This window comes from Protopterus annectens, chromosome 1.part0 (genome assembly GCF_019279795.1).
Source record: "Protopterus annectens isolate FY-2018-M chromosome 1.part0, PAN1.0, whole genome shotgun sequence".
NCBI classification, from domain to species: Eukaryota; Metazoa; Chordata; order Ceratodontiformes; family Protopteridae; genus Protopterus; species Protopterus annectens.
The window spans coordinates 139,847,188-139,866,206 of NC_056725.1; positions in this window are offsets into that span (position 1 = coordinate 139,847,188).

The window sequence follows — 19,019 nt, forward strand, 5'->3', positions numbered from 1 at the left end:
TAGAGGGAGGATATAAGCTTTTTTCCAGATGATGGGCACATAGGATTCTTGGATAGATCTGTTGAGAAATATGCTGATAGGGTAAGCGATTGAGCTGGCTGAGATTTTCAGGTATTCGGCGAGTATATTGTCAGGGACATTTGTGTATGGTTTGAGTTTTAGAAGCAATTTTTTAATAGTCAATGTGAGTATAGGTGACATAGTAAAGTTGGGAATAGGGGGTGAGCTGGTGTTAGCTGTGGAGAGGTCTGTGGTGGACAAGTTGGTCTTGGGAAAGGTAGCTGTTAGATTGGCAATAGTATCTATGAAATAGGAGTTGAAGGTTGCATCAATTTCAATGGGTGTTTTATCTGGGTCTGGGAAAGGATTATTACTACAGCTTGGGTTTAATAAAGAGTTGAGAGAGCTCAGAATGTCTTTGGGTTTTGCTTGTGTTGATTTTGTAGTGTAAGATAGTGTCCTTTTTTGTTTTGTAGTACTAGGCACTTAACCTGGTTTCAGAGCTGTTTGTATTGGGCGAGGTCAGATGGGTTTTTGTTTTTTTGCCAGATTTTCCATGATTTGTCCCTGCATTTCATGAGATCCTTAGTGGATCTTGTTATCCAACTGGCATGGTTGGCCTTTACTCTTTTGTCTAAGGGGAGTGAGATTGTTTAGTATGCTGAGGAAGGTTGAATTGAAGAACTCAGCTGCCTCATAAAGGGGAAATGAATTTAGTGCATCCCATTTGATGCTAAGCAACCTTTGGATAGAACTGGGACTCATCTCTTGTAATCTTGTACTGATGTTTATTAATTGTTATGGTACAGTCACATTGTATAAAGGCCGGTAAGTGGTCACTTATACCATTGGAGAGTGTACCAGTGGACGTGATTTTATTTGGGTCGGACACTAAGTTCCAGTCTAGGATTGAGCCATTAGTATTAATTTTATTAGGCCTTGTTATGGTGTTAACTAGCTGGGTGAACTTATATAGATTGATATTGCAGTTAGAGTGGTGTGGGGATTTGTCTACCCAGTTGATATTTACATCTCCCAGTATGATAGTCCCATTTTTTATGTTAGTAGCTACCCAGGCAAGGATTACCTCAAGAATTGGGATGTTATTGCCTGGGGGGAAATCTAAATTACTATCATACAGTGGTTTCTGCAATTATTCATTTTAAGGAAAGAAACTAGAGGTTCGGTTGTGGAGAACTGTGGGATGGGTTTTCTATATGGGACAATAGTGAAGGACATGGAGTATATTAGAGAGATGCCTCCATCTTTTTTTCGGGGTCTGTTGGCCCTAAGACAGGTGAAATCTGGGGAAAGGAAGTCTGTGTCCTTAACAGAGGGTTTTAGCCATATTTCAGTTGCAGCAATAATATCGGGTTTGTTGCGGGCTATCCATGCATGGAAGTCGGGTATTTTATTTCTGATGCTTTGTAGGTTAATTGTAGTGAAGCTTATAAATTTATGGGAGTTGGGGGGTTGCAGAGGAGAGGAGATGGAACCCGGGTTGGGATGTATGTCTCCACATAGCAATAGGTTTGTTACAAAATATGGGAGAGTAGTGTATTCTAGTTTCCATTTTACTTTCATTGGATAATTTAGAGAGAAAATATTATTGTTGTGGTTATGGTCGGGGAGGATTTTTACTCTGGTACATAATAATATGCTTGTGTTGTAAAGGCTGGCTGAGATTTGTGAGAAGGAAGTGGTGTGTTCAGACTGTATGGGGAGAGAGGATAATGGGTAGTGGGAAGAAGAGGTAGAAAATGATGTAGAGATGTTAGATGTAATAGGACATTGAAAGAGAATGATAAGGTAAGTAGAGTAGTGATAGTAGAGATGGACATTATAGTATGGGATGTGGGTGACTAAAGTAATGAGAATTAGTGTGCAATAGCGAGACATGGTGGTGAAGAAGAGGTTGAACTGATGGGGTAATGATGTGGTGAGTTAGGATGTTGTGTATGTGTGGGTTTGGTTGGAGGTATGGCTAATGGTGTAATGTGAGGGGAAGTGAAGATGTGTGGCTAGTGGTGTAATGACAGGGGAATAGGGGGCTAACTGGGTGGTGGGGTAGGGGGAAGAGGTAGTGTAAGTATAAATGTAATTGATGTGGGGTGGGTGGGAATGAGGGTAGGGCAGAGGAGAGGAGTGAGCCTGAGCACAGCGAGGGCAGAGTGGGTTGAAACCAACTGTAGAGTTGCTATCTGAAAATAAAACTATCAGTAAAACACGAAATCTGTAGGGGAGCAGATGGTCTTAGTATTTAAAGATGATGCTGCAGCTCAGGGGAGGAATAAGTAAACTCTCAAGAGGAAGAGAGAGGAAACAGACAGGATGACAGGGCTGGGAAGCTCACAATAATATTATGCTAGGCGACTGAGAGAAGGGGGGGGCTAAGAGCCAGGGCTTGGAGAAAGCTGTAAGAAAACAGGTTTGACAGGGCTAGGAAACTTACAATAGAATTATGTTAGGAGAACAAGAAAGGGGGGGGCTATGAACCAGGACTTGAAAAAAGGTGTGAGAAGAGAAAAAACAAACAACCAGCTAGCCCAGGTCAGTAGCTAAAGGTGTCTGTTTATCTATGTGAGCTCAAAAGGAGATTTAGTAGAGCATCAGGGAAATAGAATTCTGTATCTCCTACCTCAGATTCTGTTTGACTCTCTCAGGCAACTTATAAGGGGCCTGCTTAATAGACCTTTGTGGTCCTGTATCCACATGGTGCTGTACCAGGTGGGTGTACCCTGGTTTCCCACTGAACATGTCCCCAAACTCCTGTAACACTGCCTGGATTTCTCAAACCTGGGTAGGCTATAGCTGCTGGGAAATTGCTACCCCTTCCAATGAGGTGTCAGTCCGGGCTTCACTGAGGAGATCAGTCACCAGATCACCCTCAGACTCCTCCTGCAATCCACTGCAAATACTCAGCACAAGGGCCTCCCTATTATGTTAAGGTTTCATCATGTTAACATGGTGCAATTTGTGCCCATGCCTCTGGTCTAGCAGTCCTATCATTTAGTTAACATCACTGACCTTCCTTACCACCTTGTAGGGTCCCTCCCAAGCTGTCTGCAGCTTGTTGTGTCTGACAGGAATGTGAATCATTACCTGCTGCCTTACAGCATACTCTCTAGCTCAAGCATTCCTGTCATAGCAGACCTTTTTCTGCTGTTGGGCTTCTGCTAGGTTCTCTGGGCCATGCGCATGAGTTCCCCGAGCCTTGTCCTAATGTTTAGGACATATGCCACAACAGACTCCTTGTGTGATTCATACTCATCCTCCCACTCATCTTGAATCAAATCTAGAGGTCCTCTCACCCTATGCCCATATAGCAACTCAAAGGGTGAAAAACCTGTGGATTCCTGGGGGCACTTCTCTGTAAGCAAACAACAAATGGGGCAGATATTTCTCCCAATCCCTCTTAAACTGGTCTGCAAATGCCCGTAGCATGGACTTTAGTGTAGAGTTTAACCTCTCAACAAGGCCATTAGTCTGGGGATGGTAGAGGTGGTCTTTAGGTGCTTCACCCAACAGTACTTCCACAGACAAGCCAGCAGGTCTGACATAAAAGTGGCACCTCTGTCAGTCAGTATTTCTTTTGGGAAACCTACCCTGCTGAAAATCTCTAACAAAGCATGTGTCACCTTCTCTGCCTCAATGGAGGACAGGTAGTATAATCTACTACCATCAGGATATACTTTTTTCTGTGGAACCTGGGGTACTCAGAGGCCCTACAATATTCCATAGCTACCCTCTGAAATGGCTATTCAATCACAGGCAAAGACATCAAATGAGCTTTCGCCTTGTGTCCTGTCTTGCCTACCTTTTGGCACTGCTCACAGGTTCTGCAGTACCCTGTTACATTTCTAGAAATCCCAGGCCAATAAAAGTTGTGCATAATACGTCCCTTTGTACATTTTATGCCCATATGATCTCCAAAGTGAATATCATGGGCTATGGCTAGAAGTGCCAGACAGTAGGCTCTGGGCACTACCATCTGCTGTATTACTTCACCCTCTAGACCTCCTTCAGGGGTCCATTCTCTATACAGTAACCCTTTGTCCCAGTATATAGATTCCTCCTTCCCATGAAAATCAGGTGCCTCCCTAGCTACCTCTCTCAGGCCTTGTAACATAGGGTCTGAGAGCTGAACCTGTCTCAACTCTCTCTTTGTAACCCTTCCCAGCTCCCCTTCCACAGGAAGTCTGGTATTCTCTGGTGCCTCACTGTCAGCCTGGATACTACTACTACTTACCTCTGTCCTTGCAGTCACTCTGTCCAAGGGAACATCAGTACCCACAAACAGCTGTGTCCTGGCTGCAAGTGTGTGGTCTGTATGTGTCTCTCCCAGACTACCAGACCTATGTGCTTGTCTCCAAGCCTGACTGTGTGTAACTGCATGCACACATGGTACTGCATTATCAAAATCATTCCCTATCAAGACATCTGTAGGGTGGTAGTTTGGTACCCTTGATGTCTCAAAACAACCTACTGTTGGCATTTTGTCATTCCCACTTACTTTGTCTCCCACATTTTGTTCCACACCTTGCCTCTGTCGACATCTGTATGCTACATGGCTCCACTGGTTGCATTTAAAACATTTAACCCTAGGTCCTGGGCATGTACCTGGACTAGTGGCTTTCCCTGCTAGTAGCGGACTCTATTGGGGCAGGCTAGGCTGCCCACCATGGGTTCCCTTAGACACATGAGGAGCACTGGGTGCCCCTTTCCTGTGCAGTGATGCCTTGCTTGCTAGGTATAGGTCTCCCTTCTTCCTCAACTCAACTGCAGTATTGCATTATCAGTTAACCAGATTCTCATGTCCTCAGGCAAAGTGCTAAGGGCTTATTCCCTCACCAAAAGGTCTGCCAGCCCTTTAAAAGTGGTAACCTGACATCCACTCACCCACGTATGAAAACAAGTGCTTAATTCAGCAACATATTCACACACACTTTCATCTGCCTTGCATCTATGCTCACGAAACCTTTTCCTATAAGCTTCAGGTGTTAACTTAAAAAATTCTAGCAAACAGTTCTTTACAACATTATAATGTAAACAGTCAGTATCAGACAGTTTGGAAAGAATAGTTACAGTTTTACCATGGAGTGAGGGGGTCAGGAACCATACCCTTGGTCAACATTATACTGTTTACATACCCTCTCAAACATATGAATGAAACTATCAAAATGATCCCCCTCTGTAAATTGCAGAAGAAATTTACTGACCTTTGTTGCTTCTGGGGTTCGGTTACTCCCTTCCCCATTACCTCCATGACTCTGGTGAAGAGTCAGCATCTCATTTTCATGTTGTCTTTGTCTGTCCTTCTCCTCAGCCACAAGGCGTTGCATTTTCTCATTTTCCTCAGCCTCCAGATGTCTCAGTCTCTCTGCTGCTTCTAGTTCCAAATGCTTGGCCTCCAACTCAAGTCTCTTTAACTCCAGATGGATTTTTAAGTCCTCTGTGGAAAGGTTGAGCTGTCCATTTTCTGAGGGTTGTACATCTCCATGTCCAATCTGATTGTATTCTTGGTTGCTATTCTGTGATGCAGCTGTGACTAAAGCTGCAATCATGTCTGCTTTACTCAGGTTGGCATGCACCAGTCCTTTACCCTGGCACATTTCAGCCAACTGTCTACTTGTCAGCTTGCCATACTCCTCTGCTGACATGCTTGCCTGCTCTCCCTGACTAACTAAGCTAACAAAAAAAATAAAACAATTGTGATATGAATGCTGAATGTTCACTGCATGACTGATTAAGAGTACAAACACCTTCAGTGAACACTGCACACAGGCTACAGGAATTCACTATCCACACCACTACAACCAATTAATATGTGATGTTGCTATCTTACCACTATCAACAAATTAATATGTTATGTGGCTATCCCACCACTGCCAAATATGTGATTTGGATATCCCACTTCTGCCACCAATTAATATGTGATGCCCCTGCACTGGCCCAGTAATCAAGGAGCCTTAATCCTCACCACTAGCACCAGTGAGGGATGTACACATTGGGATGATGATGAGAACACACGCAGTAAAGTACAATTTCCTTTAAGAGAACACAGAGATCATAGTCAGTCTGAAGCTGGTTTCTCCCTCTTTCTCCAGATCTCCAATAAGACTCCCCACTGGCAGAGCTATAGGGTGAAGATCTCAGCCGAGCGGTCAAGCCAAAACTTCCAGCACCCTCTCTGTCCAACCAGTGCTTCGTGTCCCTGCCCAAGTAGCTCACACACACACACACACACACACACACACACACACACACACACACACACACACACACACACACACACACACACACACACTTTTAGATTTGCTTTATATATAAACACACACACACTCCTGGGAAAGGCTGGCACAGATTTACTAGCTATGCCCCCTTCTGCCCAGACTAAAAGGTAATTATCACTGCCATCAACCAGCTCTTCATCAACTACTATAAGGCCCTTCCCAAAGGGTGACCAGTCCTACTGTGTGATATTGCTCTTATCCAAATGGCAAGTGTGACCAAGATTATCAAGGCTATTGGAGTGGTCTATACAGTGACACCAAATACATATGCAAGCATTCTAAGAGCTTAATTATCCCTAAACAAACCAGCCACAATTAAATGGTTTAAATATATTTAATGATAAATAATAAAAAACAAGACAATATTCAATAACTCAGCACAGTACAGAGTTCAGAATCACAGGAAATATTTTAAAACAAGATTGCGGGACTGTCTCAAATAAATACAGAAAACATCTAAACTAATCTTTACTATATTCTTAACTATCTCTAAAAGAAATACTATACCTAAATCTTACTTACAGAGCAAGGCAAGTGCAGATGAGAAGTACTGAATAGATGTTTTCAGATCCAAGACAAGATACAAAATGCAGAGTCTCTGAGAGAGTTCCCAAATTAATATCAAAACATTACTGTGGTGGTGGTGCTGCATTAGCGTTGTTGCCTCACAGTAAGATGTTGTCCTGTTCGATTCTCAGCTAGAGCGTCTTCTGTGTGGAGACATGCGTGAATGGGCGTACCTTCGTTGAAGGCTGTGCATCGGGGCCTGCAACTCGGCACGTAAAAATCTACCGCCAATCATTAGCGGATTGGAGTTTCCGCTGTGGCGACCCCTAACCGGGAAAAGCCGAAAGACACAACAACAACAACTGCTGGATCAGCTTTGGATGACATCACTCTTTGTCACCTGCCTCCAGTTCACAGGCTAAACAGATACTTAGAATTTAGCATCTCTGTGTCAAAAATAATTCTCTCTCGGATGTGCAGCTGCTGGGAAGTCATAGAGCAATAAAAATACTTTACATTTTAAACCTAGTAATTATTTCTGTTTCGAAACAATAGGAAAACGTCTAGCTCTAAACACTGGGCCAGATTCACGAAGGCTTGCACAGAGTCTAAGAGTAGAGTAAGACTCCATGCAGCCAACATGTCTGCCGACCGATCCAGGAACAGCCGGCAGGGGCGTGCAAGAGAGCTCTTAAAACTCCTCTTACACGGACAGGGCTAGGATATGCAAATTACCTCATTTGCTGCAGAAAGTTATGCAAATGAGGTAAATTTGCAATCCAGGAAATCCTAACCTGTCCGAGTAAGAGTAGTGTTATTTGCAGAAATTTACTCGGTTGTCAACTGAGTACCTTTCTGCAAATAGCAAAACGGAGCCATGACAACTCCAAAGAAAGGATGCATCCAGTTGATGAAGCATGCCAATGGCCATTGGCATTTTGATGTGTTGCAAAATAATACAAATAAATGTTTTTTTCCGCGATCTCCGATGTTTAAGCGTAGCTCAGTGGCGCGCAAATGTGCTGCGCACTAAAAACAAATAAAATAAAGAAATAATAGGCAAAAATAGATATTTTATTAAAAATAACCATCTGCTATGCAAGTGAATGGCAGGCTGAAGACAACATGGCTACTGAGTAGTGGTTGCTAAGGGGGGAAGCTCAGTGTGAGAGATGTAACCAAGCATTAGTAGGCAATCCTATGCAAATGAGGATAAGGATAGTGAATCCCAAATTTCCCTGCCATTTGGACCATGTCCGTAGAGTGTAAGAGTAGGATTAGGGGAGTAACAGAGTAGTAGATAGGTGACATCATGAGGGGGGTATGTATCAAACAGTGTAAGCTTATTGGAGCAGAGTGGCAGGTGTTTTCTGTACGTTACACAGGACTGGAAGAGGTGTGTCCACAATTGTCTAAACTGAAACCCAGAAACCGAAGGTGTACGCCATGGCTATCACCAAAGTTTCTTGCAAAGCTGCTTACACTGTGTGCATGCGTCTGCACACCTGTAAACCCATGTAAGCCTGTGTGCATGTGTGTGCGCCCGTGTAAACCTGTGTAAAGCTGTCTCAGCCTGTATGCATGAATGTGCACCTGCCTAAGTCTGTGTAAGCCTGTGTAAGCATGTGTGTGGGCTCGTGTGCGCGTGTTTGCGCTTGTTTGAACGATGCTGCTACCTGTGGAAACAGAAAGGGGAAAAGGAAGGAAAGGAAGTAGTAGGAAGTTAACCAAGGAGAACTAGCAGAGTTAGCAGGTGAAAACAATCAGAATCAGCCAATTACACAGGCAGTACACTAGCCCAGCCCAGCACTTAAAACTCTGCAAACAACTTTCCACTATGTTTTTCTCAGAGACACTGCAACACTGCAGTAAGCTAATAGAAGTGAAAACTGAAAAAGCTTTACTGAGACAAAGAAATGTTAGGGGCTGCCATTGCTGTTATAAGGCAACATATGCAACATACTGAGGGTGGTGACAATGCAAATGCTGTTGAGCAACCCACAGTGAGGAGACAGAGAAGAGTGCACAGGCCCAGGGTAACCTACCAGGGGCTACATGAGCTGGAGATAGTGGAGCACTATAGAGTGGACAGAGACCTCATACAGCAAATTGTTGAGCTGTGCAGGCCAAGCCTCACACACAGAACCAACAGAGGGGAACCCATCCCAGTGGAAACCAAGGTATGTGTTGGCATAGGAATACTAGTAACAGGTACCTTCCAGAGACCAACTGGTGATATGATGGGGATTTCACAGGCATCAGCATCCATGTCAGCACATGTTGGTGATCATGTATATTTCCCCAATTCCCATGAGGTATTGGCCAGCAATATGCATCTTTTCCAGCAAATAGCGGAATACCCTGAGGTAGTGGGTGCAATAGACTGCACACACATATGCATCAAAGCACCAGCTGTTGAGCGGGGTAGGGCCTACTTTAACTGCAAGGGTTTCCCCTCCATCAACTGCCAGGTCGTGTGTGATGCCCAGGGCATAATAATGAATGTGTGTGCTGGCTGCCCTGGAAGCTACCATGATTACCATATCTGGCATCTGACGCAGCTGTACCAGACATTTGCCAATGGGGACATCCCTCACGGTCACCTAGTGGAGGATGCTGGATATGCACTGGAGCCGTGGCTGATGACACCCATCAGAAATGCACACACACCTGAACAGGAACGCCATAATGAGGCACATGCACAAACATGAAATGTAATCGAGCGTGTGTTTGGGCTGCTCAACTCACGGCTCCGGTGCCTGGACACATCTGGTGGAGCCTTGCAGTACTCACCAACTACATGTACCCAAATAGTTATGGTATGTGCTATGCTACATAATATGATCCTGTGAAAACAGCTGCAGCAGGAGCAGCATAGGGCCAGGCCAAACAGCCCCCCCACAATTGCCAAGGCCATCACAGGCAGAGCGTGACTCAGAGGAGGAACAACCTAAGCCTGCCCCAGTAGGCAGAAGGAGGCATGCCCAATATGCTTTGGCCTTGGCAAAGAGGCAACGCATAGCACATACACTGGCTCAGTAGGAACCCTGGAAATGATACCTTTCTCTGACTTGCACATATAGTAAAAGGGATGCCTAACTTGACACTACCTGTTTACAAACATGTATAGGGAGTGTACTATGTGCATCCGACATAGGCAGCCCTGCAGCACCACCTGAGGCATGATTGCCATGTTTTAAGCAATATAAAGCAGTGCTAAACAGCTTTTACCACTATTTACTATATGTAAACAAAATTGCACACACTAAGTAGCACAACTTTGGGCAATGTTGAGCAATATTGGGCAACGTTCAGCAATGTTGGTTAATGTTGAGCAATGTTGGGCAAGTTTGGTCAAAGCTGGGCATAGTTGAGCAAAAGCAGGTAAACATGGTCATATTTGCTTTACTGTTCCTTAAGCAGTCTGGTCTGCCCAGTATGAAAATATGAAGCAGTGACAGTCCTCAAACCCAGGATACTGTGCACTATAGTCACAGTACTGAACCACTAAACCATGACAGTATTCCACTGGTCAGCTTGTATGAAGACATGTTGATAAGTCTATGCAAAGTGTCTCATGGAAATCCTGCAGGCACAGCATAATCCTTGTAGAGTTATGACACAAAGGTGAGCCCTGCAGTAAAATACAACCTGATTTACAACACACATATAGTATAAATGTTAATATTGGGCGTGTTCACACACGTTAACAAATGTAGTGGACTTCACACGGCAACATACTGAAAAGTCACACTGGGCATGCTCACACACTTGAATAAACGAGGCAATTGTCAGGCAACAACATACTGAAAAGCCAAACTGGGCATGTTCACACACTTAGGCCATGTCTAAGTACAGCAGTGGGCCACACATATCTGATTGTTGCATGTGTTAACCCAGGAACCTCTCACAATTCACCAATCCTGACTTGTGCACACAGTGATATGACAACAGACACATATATAATATATTGGAACCCTGTCATAATCAAATATGTACTACAGATACTTAGGTTGTTCATAGAAAGTTGAAAAGCAAAGAAAATAAAAAACCCAAAATCAGTATCGTCAGTTAACAATGTGCACTCCAAACACTATCCAATCTAGGTCATGGAAAGATTATCTGCGAAGGGGTCCATACAGAACCATGACACTTCCTTCAGCTATGACATAAATAGCAATGTACACTCATATATGTCCTGAGTCAGGGCCAACTGTAAATGACTGACAATGCCAACATCCTGTCAGACAGGCCCATACATACATACCCACCTCCCACTGACAAAAGGCCCTATCATCATACCAGGAGATATCACATGTAAAATGGGTAAACAGCTCCTTCCAAAGCTAAAAATATGGCATCAATTGAATTACATTGTGCCCCTGTATGTGTCATAAGTGAACTGCAGAACAAACAGACCCTGCACCTGAACAGTCTGTTGAGCCTCACCCTCTCTACAGGACATGAAACTGTTGAATGTGTTACAGCAACATATGGCACACTACACAATTGTTGGTGCACAACAGACCATGGGAACTATAGTCTTATAAGCCTAGGAAGTCTGATCTGCAAGGCCATGGAGTCCATCATGATTGAAGTCAGAAACAGAGCTATTGGAAGCCTATAAACACACAACCCTACCAACTTTGGTTTGGTCATGGGCAGATTATGGTTCCCAAACCTGCTAGACTGTTTGCAAGGCAGCCACCCAGGACATACATCAATGAAATGAGCTACACACGTCACACATACACTTTGAATAGCCCTATTCCAACATCCCAGACACATGTCGTATCCACAAAACCAACAACCTGTGCATAAATATGTATTGTCATCGGATGGATTGGCAACTGGGCCACAGATAGATCACGCAAGGTAAGAATTGTGGAGTCCTGTTCAAGCTGGTAACACCTGCTGTCCCCCATGGCTCAGTCCTGGGATTGCATAAAACTAAGTGCACACACATTACCATGTCTAGTCTGATGATGTCAGCATCCCACAAATATAGCAGTGGAAATAAAAACACCCAATAAAGCATATAGCGTGTCGTGTTAATGCGTATTTCTCAAGTATCATAACATAGTTAGGTAGGGGTTTGAATCCTGCGATTGCTGTGTGTGTGGCGGTTTGTGTCTGTGTGATTTCCATTGAGAGTATTGCCCTTTTTGGAGACTAGGAAAACACCTTAAAAGTGTTATATTCCCCTTTGGCAAGTCTGATGATGTCAGCATCCTACAAATATAGCAGTGGAAATAAAAACGCCCAGTATAGCATATAGTGTGTCGTGTTAATGCGTATCTCTCTAATATCATAACATAGTTAGGTAGGGGTTTGAATCCTGCAATTACTGTGGGGGTGTGTGTATGTGTCTGTGTGATTACCTTTAAGAGGAGTGCCCTTTTGGAGACTAGGGAAACACTTTAAGTGTTATATTCCTCTTTGGCAAGTCTGATGATGTCAGCATCCTACAAATATAGCAGTGGAAACAAAAACGCCCAGTAAAGCATATAGTGTGTCGTGTTAATGCATATCTCCTTAGTATCATAACATAATTAGGTAGGGGTTTGAATCCTGCAATTGCTGAAGGTGTGTGTATGTTTCTGTATGATTTCCTTTGAGAGGAGTGCCCTTTTTGAAGACTAGGAAAACACCTTAAAAGTGGTATATTCCTTTTTGGCAAGTCTGATGATGTCAGCATCTTACAAATATAGCAGTGGAAATAAAAACTCACAGTAAAGCATATAGCACGTCATGGTAATGCGTATCTTTCTAGTATCATAACATAGTTAGGTAGGGGGTTTGAATTCTGCAGTTGCTGAGTGTATGTGGGGGTGTGTGTATGTTTCTGTTTGGTTTCCTTTGAGAGGAGTGCCCTTTTTGGAGACTAGGAAAACACCTTAAAAGTGTTATATTCCTCTTTGGCAAGGCTGACGATGTCAGCATCCTACAAATACAGCAGTGGAAATAAAAGCTCCCAGTAAAGCATATAGCGCGTTGTTTTAATGCGTATCTCTCTAGTATTATAACATAATTAGATAGGGGTTTGAATCCTGCAATTACTGAGTGGGAGTGTGTGTATATGTTTCTGTGTGATTACCTTTGAGAGGAGTGCCCTTTTTGGAGACTAGGAACACACGTTAAATGTGTTATTCTTCTTTGGCAAGTCTGATGATGTCAGCATCCTACAAATATAGCAGTGGAAATAAAAGCTCCCAGTAAAGCATATAGCGAGTTGTGTTAATGCATATCTCTCTAGTATCATAACATAGTAAGAAAGGGGTTTGAATCCTGCAATTGCTGAGAGTGTGTGTGTGATACTGTTGGTCAAAGTGTTGTGGGTTTAGCTTTTACTACTGTATAACAACAGTATGTGCATTGCACACTTCAGGTATCTGTGTGGCAAATACATATATGTACTTGTGACCTCAATTAGTTCATAGGTGTAAAGCCTGCTTTCTACATGAATACATCTGTTACCTATGACAGATTGTGTTGATGCTTCTCAGACCTTCGGGCACATATGTATGTTTGTGACAAGGCCAGCCACTGTAGTGATCTGTGGCCTTGGTCATCTGTGTCACACACACCCATGACAGTTTCTATAGAATAGTGTGAGTGAGGGTTCATGCCTGGGGTATATTTCAGACATGTTCAAACACAACAAAGTCTGTCAATAATGGACATTCATTATAGGTGTGCAACAACTTTGTGGATATGCATACAGACCCCTTATTGCTTATGTGATACACCGAGGGACTTCAGAATACCTATGGAAATGTGAATACCAAAGGACAGATGACATAACACTTGGCTGTATGTACACATCGGTACCCGTTCTACATGTTTTGGGCTACTACCTATGTGGTACTGTCAGGATACTATGTTTAGTAAATGTGGATGACTATGCTATATTTGGCTTACAGCTTTACAGCATGGGTTGGACAACAGGTATCTGTCTGTATGATACCCTTGTGGAGGATAAGTGTCTCATCCGGAGAATGCATTGTAGGCCACTGTATGCATTTCCAGATGTGGACAGACATATCCCTAGTGTGTTCACTTGTACCTAAGAGGGCTATATGCCAAACAGGAGTGGTCCCAGGAATGGGTGTCGGTCAGTACCATGGGTTACTGGTATAGTATAGTACTGGAAGGATCCAAATTCTACTGAGTTTCCTACATCTGTGTGTCGGTTGTCAAGACATCATCTAATGATTGGTTATAGTCAGGCTGTTGAGGTTGTGTATACTACCAGAATGCAAACCAATGACAGATAGTAACAGTATCACCCACAGCATAGTGTCAAACCATGTCATACACACATGTGTACCCAAGTTAAAACATATGTGTATTATAATGCATACTGGCCACCAACAGAAACTATGAAGTGTTGACACTGTGTAATACAGTGCATGTCACCTTTCCCATGTGTCCACTATGCACGTACATGCAGACAGTGCACCTCCACCATGTTCACAAATGTACACCTGCAAATCTGTACTGCACACATCACACACGTACTGTCCACTCACCAACACATGCTGCCAAAACTACACACATCAGCCAAGTGGCACATGGGCAGACAATACATTTTTGGAATTAACACTGTTGTAAACAATACTACATTGATAATCATAGCTTTAATGCATCATGCCTGCTCAGATATACCTACAAAGATATCATTACACTGTACTGTTGACAACATGCTAACATTGCTACACTGTATAAAGTCACCCTGTGCATCAGCACTATGTTAGCCTGTTCCTGCATCAGTGTTACAGATGACAGGAGGTGGCACAGTTTCATCATATGCACAGGGTATGTTGTTGGTTTGCCAGAGCCCGACATTGACCCATCCAATCAACATGTATGTGTGTGTGTGTGTGTGTGTGTGTGTGTGTGTGTGTGTGTGTGTGTGTGAGGGACAACAGTACAGCATGGGTCAATGTTGATGTAATGTGTGTGTGTATGTGTTAGCCCTAGGTGTTTGGTTTATGTGTGTGTGTCTGCATGCACACAGTTCCACCATGTGACTGCCATATACGGGAGGTTATGGGACAGCCACAGACTGTATCTGCCAGGCTGTACAGATCACCATCTCTGGCCACAGACACAGTACCTGTGCCTGGCAGGGGTGCAATGGACAGTATTGGGTACTAAGCCAGACTGGGTACTATCATCAGCAGAGGGATGTCGACTGGACCCATGTCCCTGCTGGAACTGGCCAGAGCCACGTGCATGTGGTCTTCTATGATGGTCTATTGACAGCCCAGCTGCCACTACGGGAGTGGCTGTGACTTGTGTGTCGTCCGCGACGACTCCCAGCCAATGATGTTGCTGGCATGCATCCACGTTGACGTCTCGGCCATCCTGCACTGTCCTGGCACATGAACATGACATTGTGGAGGACATCCAATGTCTCCCCCCAATGTCTATCAATGACCTCGGTGTAAAGATGGACTGCATCGGCAAGGTCATGGATACTGTCATTGATAGCAGTGTTATGGGCCCTCCGCGCCCTCAGTCCCTGTCTGGTGTACCGTTCCATTTGTGCCTGTGCCTGCATTACAGCCTGGAACATACCTGAGGTTGTAAGACCTGTGGGGGCACGTCTGCCAGGGGCATTACGACCAGCAGTGCTCCCACGAGAACCCCTGGACAGCCGCCTATGTGGTACCATTCCAGGAATCTGGGTATGGCTGCTGTGAGGGGATGCATGTGCCATAGATACCACACTATCCTGGTCAATGCCTACTGTATGCTGTCCCTCAGCTAAGGCCATTGGTGATGAGGGATGTATTGGCAGTATGAATGTGCGCATAGATGGTGTGGAAAGCTGTGTACTGTCGATTGGCAGAACAATGACAGACCCTGTCAAACCTGCCTGTGCCACAACACGTTTCATCATCTCCACTATTTGTGGCAGTGTCTTCAGGTTCCCTGCTGCACTCAACCAACACAACCTCAGCACCTGTGAGAGGGAGACAGGAAACACACTTTACAATCTGTACATGATGTTAGCACACATGCACACTTGCACACATGCACACATGCACACATGAACACATGCACACATGCACACATGCAAACATGAACACATGCACACATGCACACATGCACACATGAACACAAATAAACTACTCACTAAAGTAGACACACACACACACACACACACACACACACACACACACCAACAGCAATCCAGAACATACCCATTAGTGGTTGATGGTGGAGTACAGTATCACAAGCCAAAGAGTCCTATCACACGTGTCAGCATGCAAGATGTGTGTTGTGCAACAGCATGCAGTGTGAGTGTGGAGAGTCCTTGTTAATAACAGAATACATGTGTTTGATGCATGTGTGTTGTTCAATGATTGGCCTCACCCTGGAACACAATGTGTACATGGACACAACATTGCTGTGCAAGCATTAAATGCTTTTCAATGTCTTGTGCACCATCACTCACAGGTATACATACTATGCTGGATGCACACAACTGTCAGGTGTATAGCAATGAATGCTATGTGTTGTACTGTAGTTACTGTAACTGAATGTAGTGTAGTACCATGAGCCATCATCAGGCAGCATCATGTGGTCACTCAAAGCCACTAATGTGTGCCACACTGGCAACTATCTTGCTGCACCTGAACTGCAGCACTGTGGCTACATTAACCATTTCACAGGCAGTTGTTACATGGGTATGTAAGGTGTTCAATAGGGAGCATTGCCTAACATCAATGTCTTGTTTGTTGAAGAGTTTTGCAATGCCACATGATAGGCCTCTACCCCTCAGGTATAGTATGTGTGCTGTGTGGATGTCATTTGGGATACTGGCGTCTGACCTTACAGCAGGTGTCTACATATGCCATGTGTATCATATTGACACGTACTGCGTATGACAAGGTGGTGTATATTGTGTGCATGTGTATTGACTCTGCCTATACAATGTCCACTACAGTGTACCACAATTGTTTGGGATGCTCTGTGTATAACATGTGTTTGAGGCAGCCACTCATGCTACTGGGATGTGCATAGTCCCACATAAAACTTGCAGAGCATGCATTATGTGTAGGTGTTGTACATGTGTAAATGGCCTAAACCCTGCCTATGACATGCACATGTTATTTGCCATATGAAATGTAGAACACTCACCAGCATGGGTCTGCTGTCTTAGTCTTGCTGTCACACCAGAGGGACCTACAAGGATATGAGACAGTTTGTCAGTGTCAACAACTGTGGCATTGCTGCTGTGACTTTGCAATTTTACAGTAGTACAATGGTTGACAGTCACAGGCATACAGATTATGTTCAAAATTATCAGTATTGCACAACACCAGGCTCCACATCTGCAAAATACACAGTACACATCTGACATATGCATGTTCTAACAATCGAGCTAACAGTAGTCTACAGATATGGCATGTTACCTGCACGTTCGGAGTCAACTTGCTGGATGACTCCGGCCTCCATGATGACACATGTTTGTTGTGGTTGGCCAGGAGCCACCATGCTGAGGAGCAGCTCTTCCACTCTGGTGAGGGGTGGGTGTGATGCTGCACCACCACCTGTGGCAAGCTGTTGTCTGCGGACATCAGAGGCATGCTGCCTGACATGTCTGATTAAATCACTGCAGTGATGGCGTACCTGCTCATAAGTCCGGTTATGCATGCCTACGTCATGCATAGGGCACCTGTTTGAGTCTGGTAATACTCTTTGTCGTGTCTGTGCCTGGCATCTACAGTTGCTGTAGATGTCTTCTGAGGTACATACCAAAAGGCCCATTGTACTCTATGATGGGTTTTATGACTGATGAGTAGAGTGGAAAACTGACCTCTCATTCCATGTATGACACACCTTTTCTGATGACATGTGGACCGTACACAGTTTACATGACTAGTGTGGCACTGTGATTATCAAAAGGGACACTACTGTCCACCTGTGCCCCATGGTCTCTTATCACACTTTTGGTGTTGAGTAGACTACCACCTATGTGGTAGTTCATGGGTACAGGGTTTTTAACAAAAGGGATGGCAATACATTTACAATATTGAGCTTGAGCGTACATATAAACATCCATTGGTGTACATATAGATTTACGTGTAGGCACATATACAGTCCACCTTTCATGGTGGGAATATCAATTATGCAAGGGTTGAGAGAGATACAGTTAGGTAACAATTTTGCACAGTCTTGTGCAGAATGCATTGAGGGTATTCTCAGGCCATGTATCTTTAGCAGTACTCCCTGTCTGCAAGACTATAAACTTAGCAAATCATACACACAGCGTTTAAACAGCACATGTCATATACCAGCACTGTATGCTGTCTTGTTTGCCACACACTACAACCTACATGAAAATATGCACATAACAACCTTCACCAACATATATATGTCCACCCTTCACAAACAGTTGCAGTATGTACCTTGCTCTATGCACATGTTAAGATGCTAATATATCTGACACATAAATATCTCTACATATGTGTGTGCCATACACATAGAAGGTACACACTGTTGTACGTCTGTAGACCTCACGGATGACCTGTTGGGCCTTGCTACAACATGAACAGTTGTCACATGTGTGCATGGCAGTAATATTACAGGGAGTATTTATAGCTGCTAATGCTACATTACTATACTAGCCTGGTACAGCAGTTGCCAATGCTAAGCTACACATTATATGACTATCATGCATGTATTACTCTGTCACATCCATGTTTATATAGCTGTTTGCACTACTCCCCCAGACAGCCATTATACACAGTACTGTACAGAACATAGATGACATGATTGGATGTTTGACATTAAATGCTGAGCTACATATGTCACAGTTGTGTCCCACTGCACACAGCTACACACTCATTTGTCCATGGCAGTAGTCATGCATGGCAACAGTGCATACATACCTACTGCTGCCACATACGCATGTTTCAAAGTATTTACAGTACTCTTCATAAACATCTACTACTTGCCGGTAATCACATTTCTGTCACATACCTGTTTGTCAGTTTCAGGTCCGTCTGTTTTTTTTTTTGACAATTTTTTTTTTGGTGTTGCATAAGTAGAGATTGCTTCTACTTAATTCCCTTTCTTATTAATTTTTTTTACTTAATTACATTAACAAAATATAAATTAAACTTTTGTGTTATTAAGTAATAACTACTATTTACTCATCCACAAGTTCTGTGAAGCTTTATCAGGTGCAATGTAATGATTGCA